The following is a 13,422-nucleotide window of genomic DNA, read 5'->3' as shown; positions in this document are numbered from 1 at the left end:
AGGGGTAAAGAAATGAAACCACCGCGCAAAAGGGTTAATCAATGGATAACCTGTAGTGTTTAGGATAGAGAAATGAACGCCTCCGTCACTTCAGTTATCGTACCTTTGGCGAGAAAACTCTTTACCTTGGGGAATGCGGAATTTTACCACCGTTCATCTCGCCTGAAAAAATTGGACGTGTTTGGGAAAGGATTGCCTTTCATCATCCTGTCTCGCCCCATTCCATACATTCGATGTATCTTATGTAGTTCATGTTCCTTATTCAGAGTTGGTAAATTAAACATGAGGAACAGTCATGCGCAAACTATGCAATGTATGAGTGTTTTTGAGCATGTAAAATGCAGCAACTTTTTATCTTGGTGGACAGAATTCGCAAGCACATAAGAAACTTCTTAGGGGCGTGGATTGGGAGTTGCCCCCGCTCATGCAAATGAGTTGCAAAACTTCATTATCCGATTCAAGACATGAGATTGTCAAAGGCTCCAGGAATTTCTTATTTCATTAATTTTTCGGGGAGAATGGATACTTCCCTATCCGGAAAGGCGGTGACCCCTGTAAAAATCAAAAAGGAAAGCGTCAATGTACGTTCTCATGTTATAAACGAGTTGAAACGATACCGCTTTACCCTTGTACGTATTCCTTGCGAACTTTGAATTGAAAAGATCAATTCATTTGGATCGGATTGTATGTCCGGGATGTTATTTCTCCAAGTTCCAGAACCATCCGGGCCAAAAGCTTGGCCGTATCACCATTCAATCCCGGGGCCACGGGGGTGGCTTGAGGGATTGGGACTACGGGCGGCGTGCTCGAGCTCACGCCCGTGATGATCACATCATCTAGTGGCATTGTCGGATAGGGAGTAGCTTCCAAGGCTTTACCGAAGTTGTCCGTAGGAGGAACTAGAGCAGGAAGCGGCGGGCTGGCAGCGGATGATTGAAGTTTGGCGGTGAAGGCGACCATCATTTCTTCCATCTTTCGGGACATCATCCCTTCAAAGCGCTCAGTCAAGGAGCTAAGTTTCTCGTCTAGGGCAGCACTAACGGCAGCGTTAATGTCGGCCATCCTCTTTGCGACCGATCGAGTAATATATGGAGGATCCGTGATAAATTACCTGTACGCAGTAACAAACCCAAAATGAGTACAGGGAGCAAGAATAGCGAGCCGGCCCATGACATCCCTCTAGACTCAAAACGAACAAAGTGATTATGACCAAATGATTGAAACATGTAACTTTCAGTTTGTCCTCTTTTACGAAAAAATTCGTATTAATTCGCACGTTGATCAAAACATGTCCAAATTTTACGAGCTTATAGTTGAGAAGGTGATGAACAACTTTTATGTTGGCCAATCAGACTAGAAATGCACGGATCAAATCAGTTTAATGTGTCTTTCCAAAAAAATCACGTTCAGAAAACTGTTATAACCGCATGTTGTTGAAAAAACGAAGGGCCATCTTAAATTATGAATTTAATTCTGAAATTTTGCAAAATATTAGTTGAAACATAGGTCTATAACTTTCGTGTTTGGCACTTACTCAAAGCTCGATCGTAGAATTTAGTAAAAATCTCACAACAGGAATAAGCCAAATCAGAATTGAGGACAACCGATGAAATTGTAAAAGCTACGGAAGAAAAGTGCGAAATTGGAAATAAGACAATGAAACTTCTAAAAAATCAACCTAAACCATGGACTGGCCCAAAATAAAAATGAGATAACAGGGTACAAGAGACAAGAAATTACCTCTCATACGAAGAAAATGCCAATCACAAAGACATGCGCATGAATTGTGAGTTTAAATCTTATTCTATCTATCCAAAAGGCTTTTGCAAAGTGAAATGATGAACGAAACGACATGTCGCAGCCTCGCGCGTAATCATCATGACTAGTCGCAGCCTCGCGTACAATAGTCATGACTAGTCGGGTTCAATCACTTCGGCTTGGTTCGGTCGACAAGGGCAATTCTCATGCATCGTAGCCTCACGTGCATAAGAACGACCCTTGAGCCATTTTTTTGAAAAAAATTTCGGGATCCGGATGGGATAACCTTTAGCGAAGCCTTACTGCCAAGGTTAAAGAACCATCTAAATACCATCTTAAAACTATTAGTGTGACCTAGGTCCGGTCACGGGTTGTGTGCAGTGTAGTGCAAATACGATAAATCATGCACGACAATTAAAGGCAAACACCGCTTCAATGATTCAAAAGTTAAATCACAATTCCAATTCACCAAACCTGCAAAACAAAGGGTTAGCCGATCACTCCTCCCCTTATAACTCCCAATCTGCAAAAACATTTAACACCTAAGAATGAGAATTCAACCAAAGTTTACCAAATCAAGTGATTTCTTTTTCATGAAATTATCTGGCCTAAGTCCTCTTTGGGTCCCCAATGGAGTCGCCAAGCTGTCGCGACCTAGAAAAATAAACGAGTTAAATTCCAGGCTAATGGATTATCGGGTTAATTAATTAACTAACCTAACTCGGACTCTCCCAAGTCCATACCAAATCGCAACTTAAGGTTCAAATAATTAACATGCAACGTGTTTTGAATTGGAGTCGCCACTAATCATTTTCGGTAGGTTGATTAGAAACCTAAATAAAATAGCGGGAGAAAACTATCTTATTTCTGCGAAACCGAGATTTTGAATTCGGGGATTTGGTTACGCTAGATTACTCTAACGCCCTTTCGGTACCATTTTCATGAAAAATATTTGATTTGGCAATTTTGATGGATTTTACTTGAAATTCAAAGATGCAATTTTTTTGATTTTTTCTTCTTTTTTATGAGAATATAAAACATAGAACTTTGTGCGATATACACCACGGATGATTTAGAAAGAAAGGAAACGCAGCCAATCACGAGTATTTACAAAAATAAATTAACATGTACTAATGCTAAACTTTGGAACACGTGGCATGTCTAAAATAGACAAACAAATATTCAAACCAAACGATTACATTTTTGTAGATCGAGATGGAAAGGATTACCTTCTATTACACAAAATCTTACTCACATACACGTTATAGTTCCCTTCAAGATATCGGAGCTGGAAGAACACGGCTGTCGTCGAAAATGGCAAGCAATGGCGTTGTTGGGTGACGAGAGGCGAAATGTCGGGACTCGTCGAAGATGATGCTCGACTAAAACTCTTTTCTTCACTCTCGAATTTTCTCTTCTGATTTTGCTTAAGAACTCTCTTTTTCCTCTCTAAAAATTCTTCTCAAAAACTCTCTCAAAACTCTCTCAATTCTCTTTCACTCCCCCCTCAAATTTTCTCTCTAAAACTCCTCTCAAGAGCTCTCTCCCTTTTATAGCCAAATTTCTCCACCCTTCATTCTTCATCTTCATTTCTTCACCTTCCATTTTCATCTTCCCTTCTTCATCTTCATTTCTTCACCTTCCATTTTCATCTTCCCTTCATCACCTTCCCTTCATCATCTTCTCTTCTTCATCTTCCCTTCTTCATCTTCTTTTGGTATTTGCAATACGATCCCCGAAGTTTTAAGTATTTGCAATACAGTCCCCGAAGTTTCAAATCTTCTCGGTGTATTTTTCCATCCCGTGCCTAGTCTAGACGCATGCTAAATTAAGTGTTCTGTTTGCCCAATTATATGCCAATGCAATGTACGCTAAAAATAAATATGTGAGATGATTTTTATTTAGAACTAAAATTAGTTCTAATTTTTATGCAAAAAATAGATTAGTCAAAATTTAGGCGTCAACAATCATGCTTACCAGTAATGAGAAGTCTCAGTAAAGGCTATTTTAGAACATTTGAATTTTTTAGGGGAATCTAAAGCTATTTCAATCAATTCAAATGAGAGTTAGTAAATCGGACTAGCTTGTACAAAACTTGAACAGATAAAAGTTGGCTAGTCGCATAAGAAAGTTGGTAATTTCATATACAAGGTGAAAAATTTAAGCTGGCGAGGAAGGTTAATAAGCATTAGCAGAGGATCAAAAAAGTTTTAAGTAACGAATATTAAGCCCTGAAAAATGATGAAAATGAAATACAAAAGTTATTTGATAACATATGAAATTAAGTAAGTTCTATTGCTTTCAGATTGTACTTGATATAATGAGCATTATTGGAATGTTTTGAAAATATACCAGTAAAATCTTTTTTTCCATTGTCTTTTTATCAGTTAATTAAGTAAGGCATTCTTACTTACCATATTGAGTGATTTTTGACTTAAACCAATTAATCAAGTTGTGTGTATTTAGTGGTTATCAGGCCCATGTGAAGACATTAAGAGCTGAAAATCATAACTTTCAACACTAAATATGGTTATCAAAGAGAAAAAAAAAATGGTAACAAAAGGAAGCTGTAGAATAATTTTCTAGTTGTAGATACATCATCAATATTAAGCCACGATATCCATATTTGGTAGCAAATCATATATGATTCGATTCGATTCAATAAAAGGAAAGTATTTCTATAGTAAGTAAGCTGCATGTGTTTCCATATGAGCAAACGCTGTTTCTATTGGAGTTGCATGGCAATCGACATGATTCCGAAAATGAAATAAAACTATTAATTGCATGGATATCATTACCTAGATCTAATCAAGCTCACTCAGGTTGTGGAGACTTTCCCGTTCAATCACCAATTGCCATCTTCTCTTTCTTCCGACTAATAATTCAAATCCAATTCTATATATTAAACTGTGGCGGTTCATAGAGGAGTGAGAGCGGAGAGAATGGAGAGAAACCCTAGAGGACGCTCTTCTCTTCCTTTTTTCTCTTGATGTTTCTTGTTGTCGCTTGTTCATATCCATGGAAAGAAGCAAGGAGATGTTCTTGATTCTCTATACAAAGCCAAGTTGGAGAAGTCGGGGATCGACACGAGCCTTTTTCAGGTGAGTGACCATCATGAAATTCTCAATACTAGGATTTATGGTCAAGAAGGACTGAAGGAGAAAGATAGAATCAAAAGGTTGCCTGGACAACCGCCAGTCAAATTTGATCACTATGGTGGTTATGTCACCGTCGATGAATCGACCGGTCGAGCCTTCTCTTATTACTTTGCCGAAGCGGAGCGAAATAAGGTCTCGGTGCCACTTCTTTTATGGCTTAATGTAGGTGAGTGCTTTAATTTTCATAATTTCGCTTGATCTCCCGCACAAGTATATCATTCTCTTCACTAGGGGATTTATCATAGTTTTTATAGCCAAGATATATAATAGCATGGTAGTAATAGCCCCATTGTAATGGTGCTGATTCAGTCCTAAAAGTTTATTTTTTGTCAATTCAGTACCAAAATTTTTTCACATTCCATCCAGTGAACTTTGGCTAGTCGGTATTGACATGGCAATTTTTAATATTATTTTAATAAATTTCAAATCTTTTATTTTCTTTCTTTTTGTTCTTCTCTTTCTTACTCCGGCCACTGGTCAGAGACAAGGGCTAGCAAGGTTGACCTTATTCATCATGATTTTCCATTTTCTAATTTACCTTATTCATCTTGTCAATTCAAACATCTGAATAGAGTGATATAGAATATGGCACAACTGAATCGGTCCAATTAATATATCACCGTCCTCTTTGTAAGCACAGATAAGCCATCTATCTCATTCTATTGGTTATCTTTATACGTCATTATATTGCAAAGCATATTTGAATTTTTTTTTTCTGGTGCGTTTAAGCGAGTAAGCATTAGTTGTTTATTTTATTTTATTTTTTTTCAGGTCCCGGTTGCTCATCTCTCTATGGAGCACTGCAGGAACTCGGACCGTTCCGAGTCCATAGCGACGGGAAGACTCTCTACAGAAATAAATTTGCATGGAATATTGGTGAAGTACTTAAAAATATAGTGTAGTTGTTTTTAAAGTATTTCACCTTTTCTTTTCGCTGATAGGGCGGATCAAAATTATTTGTTTTGTGAGGGCAGCTGCGAATGTATTGTTCCTAGAGTCTCCGGCTGGTGTCGGATTTTCTTATTCTAACACAACGTCGGACTATAGCGCAAATGGAGACAGGAAAACAGCAGCGGACAATTATGTGTTCTTGTTAAATTGGCTGGAGAGGTTTCCCGAGTACAAGGATCGGGAGTTTTACGTTTCAGGCGAGAGCTACGCAGGCCATTTCGTACCTGAGCTCGCTCACACCATCCTAACCTACAACAAGAAGGCAAACAAGACCCTTATCAACCTCAAAGGGATTATAGTAAGTTGTTTCCGCAAATTAATGAGTCTTTTTTCTGGAGAAATGCTTTAAGCTTGCGTGCGTTTTTGTGTTGGCTTTCTGCGTTCTAATGGATGATTAAAAGCTACATATCATCATGCACGTCTTGGCTATTAATTTATTTTCCCATTTGCTATAATGGGATGGGATTTTAACTAACAACTAAGCGTTTGCTATGGCCAAATCATTGGGCATAGGCGTATAATTCAAAGGACTACTTGAACATGCGTGCAGATTGGAAATGCAGCAATCAATGACGAGACGGACCATAAAGGGATGTACGAGTACTTTGCTACGCATGCGTTGATATCCGATGAAACATGGTATGCAATTCAAAAGTATTGCGACTTTTCACCAAATGTCACCGAACTAGTAAGCCAATGCAAATCGGCTATGTCGGATGTGAATAATGATGTTTCTCCCATTAACATTTACGACATCTACGCCCCTTTGTGCTTCTCCAACCTGACTGCTCATCCCAAGAAGACCAACGTGAGCTCAAATCCATTTGCTCTATTCTTTTCCCCTAAAAAATGTTGCACTTTTGAACGAGGATATAGCAAAACCTTTAACTCAAATTTGCAAAGGTAATAGAATTTCGGGTTGCGTTTTGTTCTCGCAGATCATGAACTTAGACCCGTGTAGTGACATATACATGCATGCGTACCTGAACAGAGAAGATGTGCAAGAGGCACTTCATGCCAACGTGACGAAGCTGGATCACCACTGGGAAGGGTGCAGCGTTGTTATCAAGGGCTGGGGAGATAGCCCTTTCACCATCATCCCTCTCCTGCAAGAATTCATGTCCAATGGACTCCGCGTTTGGGTGTTCAGGTATATATTCAATGTTTTTGTTTGTTGGTGATTGAAGTGGTTGCATGACTAACGAATGACTGAAAATGCAGCGGGGATACGGATGGAAGAGTGCCGGTGACTTCAACCCAGAGGTCTCTTAGCAGGATGAGCCTCCGCACTGTTATTTTGTGTCTCGTGTTTGAATTTCTACGGAGATGAAAAAAATCTTGAAATATGCAAGATTTGATCAGATTAGCTTCGTGGACTCCTCTGGCCGAATAAAAGAAGTGCACACGAATATTCTATTGTTTGGAGTATATCTTGTGCGCCCTCCATCTTAGTAATGGGGCAGAAAGAACAAATAAAAAAAAGGAATTTTTTTCTTTATCTGCCACACTTGGGCGACAAAGAGGGGATTACATATATATTATATGTTATCTTGAGAGACCCATTGAAGAGAAAGATAGTAAAGGTTCTGCTTTTTTGTGGCTCTCTACTCATCCCTATTAAAGCCATATGAAGGAGAAGAGAAGGAGCGGCACAAGCCGAAGGAGCTGCACAGAGGAATGCTTTCCGATCGTGCGGGTTCTCGTTTTGTTGGCCGTGCGAACGTGCTTCAACACGGTAGAATTGTCTTCGTGAGTTTTCGTATATCCGATTGATTTGTTTTATTTGTAAACACTTAGGGTTTGGGTATAATCTAGGTGCGGGAAACACGAGAGTTATTGAGCGATTGTAACTGCGATTCTCCGATTATAGTGGATTGTTCTTGCTAGCTCTCCCGTGGATGTAGGTACCGATATTCGGACCGAACCACGTAATCTCTGGTGTCCTTTATCGTTCCTCGTTATTTTTCTGTGCTTTTGCATTGACTTATTTGCAAGATCCTGGTTAGTTTCCGCGCGTTATTTATATTTCAACAATTGGTATCAGAGCACCGGGTTCGGATATTCTAGATTGTGATTTGGGGCTTTTGCTTGTCTGATTATTATCTGGATATCCTGTTATTGCAATTATGTCTGGAGTAAAAGCTGAAATTGAGAAGTTTAACGGGAGGAACAACTTTGGGTTATGGAGTCTCAAGATGGAGGCGATATTGACAACTCAAGGTTTAGCAGAAGCATTGGAGGGCAAGACCGAGTTGCCCGAAACGATGACAGATGCTGAAAAGGATGTGGTAATGAGGAAAGCTAGAAGTTTAATCCTGTTGAATTTATCGGATGAAGTGTTAATAGAGGTTGGTGAGGAGAAGGATACCGCAGCATTGTGGGCAAAACTTCAGGCACTCTATGTAACGAAGGGTTTGAACAATCGCTTATATATGTTGAAGAGGATGTTCCAGTTCGGATATACTGAAGGTACGTCTATCAGAACCCATCTAGATGAATTTAATAAACTCATGATGGATTTAAAGAACGTCGGTAAGACACTTGATGATGAAGAGCGGGGCATGATGTTGTTGGCTTCCCTACCAGAGTCATGGGAGCACTTTACCGATTCACTCTTGCGGGGGTGTACTACGATTACCTCGGAAGAGGTAAAGTCCGCCTTATTTTCTAAAGAGTGGCAGAGAAAGTTGCGAGATGACATCCTAGCGCAGGATGTAGCGCGAGGACTAGTGATTCGGGGTAGAGAGCAACAACGAGGGTCCAATAGCAGCAGAGGTAAAAGCAGATCTAAGTCACGCCACAGAAAGTCCAAGGGACGCGTGAAGTGCTTTGAGTGTCACGAAGAGGGGCACATCGGGAGAGATCGTCCTAAGTTGAGAAATAGAGATGATAAGCAGAAAGCCACAACCAAGGTAGCGAACGTTCTTGAAGAGACCACTAGTGATGCAGAGGCTGTCTTGTGTGTGACTGCGGGTTCGTCGGGAGATGAATGGGTGCTAGATTCGGGGTGTTCTTATCATATGACGCCTCATAGGAACTGGTTTACTACTTACCGCGGTGTAGATGGTGGTAGAGTTCTGTTGGGGAATAACGCAGCCCGCAAGGTTGTGGGGATAGGGACAGTTCGGATTCGGATGCACGATGGCGTAGTGCGCACATTGACGGACGTAAGGCATGTACCGGAGCTCAAGAAGAACCTTATTTCTTTGGGGACACTCGATGATATCGGGTGTAAGTACACCGCTGAAGGTGGAGTGCTGAAGATCTCTCGAGGTGCTATGACAGTGATGAAAGGGAAGAAAGTGAGTTCTCTCTATCATCTACTGGGAGAGACCGTGACGGGAGCTGCTGCAGTTTCATCGGGTGAGTCGGATTCCGATCTAACTCGTTTATGGCATATGCGTCTAGGGCACATGAGTGAGGCGGGTATAACGATGCTGAGTGATAGAGGGTTGTTAAAGGGTCAAAAGACAAGTAAGTTAGATTTATGTGAGCACTGCATCTTTGGGAAGCAGCGTAGGATTAAGTTTGCTACAGGTATTCATTCGACCAAGCAACCGGTAGAATATATTCATTCGGATGTGCGGGGCCCGTCTCCTGTTCCTTCGAAAGGAGGTGCTCGTTATATGCTGACATTTATCGACGACTATTCCAGGAAGGTATGGGTATACTTTCCGAAGCACAAATCTGATGTGTTTGATCGGTTCAAGAAATTTAAGGCATTGATTGAGAAGCGATCGGATAAACGGATCAAGTGCCCGAGAACCGATAACGGCATGGAGTTACGTGGTAAAGATTTTACCGAGTTCTGCGAGAGAGAAGGGATTGTGAGACACCGCACAAGGCCTGGGACACCGCAGCAAAATGGCGTGGCAGAACGGAAGAACAAAACTTTACTTGAGTGGGCTCGGAGCATGCTTTCGCATGCTGGAATAGGCAAGGAATTTTGGGCCGAAGCGGTAAACATGGTCATTTACCCGATTAATCGATCTCCATCATCTGCTATCGAGTGGAAGACTCCGGAGGAAGTATGGTCGGGAAAACCTGTTGATTACTCCGGATTACGAATATTCGGATGTCTCGCGTATGCTCAAGCGAGTGATGGTAAGCTTGAGCCGAGGTCAAAGAAGTGCATATTTCCGGGTTATGCACATGGGGTGAAAGGCTACCGGGCGTGGTGCACCGATCCCAGATCACCCGGTCTTCTAATCAACAGAGATGTGATTTTCGACGAGATTGCAATGCTTCGACAGAGGAGTTACGAGACACAACCAGCGGAGCGGACGGATCATGGTGTTAGTAGTGAGGTGGAGCTTCAGGTGGAGACTCCGGAGACCTCGGAGGTAACAGATGTTGAGATTGCAGATGAGGCCGCAATTCCCGAAATAGGTGATAATGAACAACCAAGACAGCTGCGGTGTAGTATAGCCGCAGACAGACAGAGAAGACAAATTAAACCACCAAGACGTTATGCTTATACAGATTTTGCTTATGCTTTGACCGTAGGTGACGAGGTGGAGACAGATGAACCTTCGTCTTACTCGGAGGCGATGGCTAGTTCCGAGTCGTCGCAGTGGCTAGGGGCTATGAGTGAAGAGATGGAATCACTCCATCGAAATCAGACATGGGAGTTAGTTAAAGTACCCAAGAGTCAGAAGATTGTCGGAAGTAAATGGGTCTACAAACGGAAAGAGGGCATTCCCGGTGTCGAGGCAACGAGATATAAGGCGAGGCTTGTTGCGAAGGGGTATATCCAGCGGGAAGGCATTGACTACAGTGAGGTGTTTTCTCCCGTGGTAAGGCATACTTCTATTCGTGTTTTACTTGCCTTAGTTGCTGCACAGGATCTCGAGTTGGAGCGACTTGATGTAAAAACGGCGTTTCTTCACGGTGAGTTGGAGGAGCAGATTTACATGAGACAGCCAGAGGGGTTTGCTATTCCGGGTAAGGAAGACCATGTTTGCTTGTTAAAGAAATCATTATATGGGCTGAAACAATCTCCTAGGCAATGGTATAAACGTTTTGATGCTTTCATGGCTAGTCAAGACTATTCAAAAAGTCGGATGGATAGCTGTGTTTATTTTAGGAGATTGGAGAACGGGTCTTTGATATATCTGCTATTATATGTTGATGATATGTTGATGGCAGCGAAAAATATGTCTGATATTGATGTCTTGAAGAGGCGATTAAGTGCTGAGTTTGAGATGAAAGATTTAGGTGCTGCGAAGAAAATTTTGGGTATGGAAATTTTGCGTGACAGATCAGCAGGATTACTACGTTTGTCTCAAAAGAAGTATATTGAGAAAATTGTCGCACGTTTTAATATGCGATCATCGAAGTCCGTAAGTACGCCATTAGCGAAGCACTTTAAACTTTCAGTTAAGTTATCGCCGCAACCTGAGGAGGAGGAGGAACATATGTCTCGTGTTCCTTATTCTAGTGCCGTGGGTAGTATTATGTATGCTATGGTATGCACTAGGCCTGATATTTCACAAGCTGTCGGTGTAGTTAGTCGTTATATGAAGCGTCCGGGTAAAACTCATTGGGAAGCTGTGAAATGGATCCTCGAATATTTGAAGGGGACATCAGACGTTGGTATAGTATACCGGAGGGACAGTAATGGCAGTGAGACCACCGGTTTTGTGGATTCCGATCATGCGGGTGACTTGGATGAGTGCGGGTCTTTAGCCGGGTACGTGTTTACGCTTGCGGGTGGTGCGGTTAGTTGGAAGGCGTCCTTACGGGACCACGTAGCCTTGTCGTCGACCGAGACGGAGTACATGGCACCGACCTTTGTAGCGAAAGAGGCGATATGGTTGCAAGGTTTGCTCATGGACTTTGGGTTAGAACAGAAAAGTGCTGATATACACTGTGATAACCAAGGTGCGATTTATCCGGCATATAATCCGGTTTATCACGAACGAACGAAGCATATCAATATTAGGCATCACTTCATCCGAGATGTCTTAGCGAAGGGTAAGGTTGTTGTGAAAAAGATTGCTACAGCAGAGAACCCCGCGGACATGATGACTAAGCCTGTTCCTTTGGCGAAGCTCAAGCTCTGCTTGAGCACTATTAGCGTCTATAGAGAGTGATCGCCCATTAGGGCGACAGGAGAGCAGCATGGATAATAAGCACTATGACTTTGATTTCAAACATCGAGCCAAGGTGGAGAATTGTTATTTTGTGTCTCGTGTTTGAATTTCTACGGAGATGAAAAAAATCTTGAAATATGCAAGATTTGATCGGATTAGCTTCGTGGACTCCTCCGGCCGAATAAAAGAAGTGCACACGAATATTCTATTGTTTGGAGTATATCTTGTGCGCCCTCCATCTTAGTAATGGGGCAGAAAGAACAAATAAAAAAAAGGAATTTTTTTCTTTATCTGCCACACTTGGGCGACAAAGAGGGGATTACATATATATTATATGTTATCTTGAGAGACCCATTGAAGAGAAAGATAGTAAAGGTTCTGCTTTTTTGTGGCTCTCCGACTCATCCCTATTAAAGCCATATGAAGGAGAAGAGAAGGAGCGGCACAAGCCGAAGGAGCTGCACAGAGGAATGCTTTCCGATCGTCTGGGTTCTCGTTTTGTTGGCCGTGCGAACGTGCTTCAACACGATAGAATTGTCTTCGTGAGTTTTCGTATATCCGATTGAGTTGTTTTATTTGTAAACACTTAGGGTTTGGGTATAATCTAGGTGCGGGAAACACGAGAGTTATTGAGCGATTGTAAATGCGATTCTCCGATTATAGTGGATTGTTCTTGCTGGCACTCTCGTGGATGTAGGTACCGATATTCGGACCGAACCACGTAATCTCTGGTGTCCTTTATCGTTCCTCGTTATTTTTCTGTGCTTTTGCATTGACTTATTTGCAAGATCCTGGTTAGTTTCCGCGCGTTATTTATATTTCAACACGCACAAAGAATCCATGGCGTCCTTGGTTCCTTGGAGGCGAGGTGAGGCGGCTTATTTGTTTTCATGACATTGACCCCTTCTAGTTACGTACCCTTGATTGTTTTTGTCTTGGATCGCCTCCTCCTCAAGGGATCGATTGGCTCGGTTTGCTGAACCAAAAGTAATCCGCACCGTCTTTTGACGCATATAGGTCGGAGGGTATGTGCAAGTGTATGCGGGAGACTTGACGTTTGCGACGGTGCGAGGAGCGGGGCATCAAGTGCCGAGCTATCAGCCCAAGAGAGCTCTCTCTCTCATCTCTCACTTCCTTGCTGGCTCTCTTCTCCCATCAAAATAGACCCTACCAGTGCTTGAAGATGACGGATTAACGCTTGCGATAATACTTCACTTATTCAGGAATTGAAGAACTTCATTGTTTCTCTTTGAACGAAGAAATTGATGCGGAGAGAGACAAACACAAAGACAGAGTCGAGCTTATTTGTTCTTTAGGGCTTAAACGTTACGGTGTTTAATTTAATTGGAATGTGTTCCATTCTGCTTTTGTTTTCGTTAAGGATCAGCCTAATCCACAAAAAAAAAAAAAAATGTCGAGAATCTGTGGAGCTCACATCGAGTCTCACCATAAAAAGAAAA

General features: G+C 41.8%; 1 pseudogene; it reads left to right on the top strand.

Moving 5' to 3' along the window:
• Positions 1-4,700: 4,700 nt before the first annotated feature.
• On the top strand, positions 4,701-13,187 carry LOC125315190 (annotated as a pseudogene).
• Positions 13,188-13,422: the final 235 nt, after the last annotated feature.

This window comes from Rhodamnia argentea, chromosome 5 (genome assembly GCF_020921035.1).
Source record: "Rhodamnia argentea isolate NSW1041297 chromosome 5, ASM2092103v1, whole genome shotgun sequence".
NCBI classification, from domain to species: domain Eukaryota; kingdom Viridiplantae; phylum Streptophyta; class Magnoliopsida; order Myrtales; family Myrtaceae; genus Rhodamnia; species Rhodamnia argentea.
This window is presented reverse-complemented; position numbering and strand designations above follow the sequence as displayed.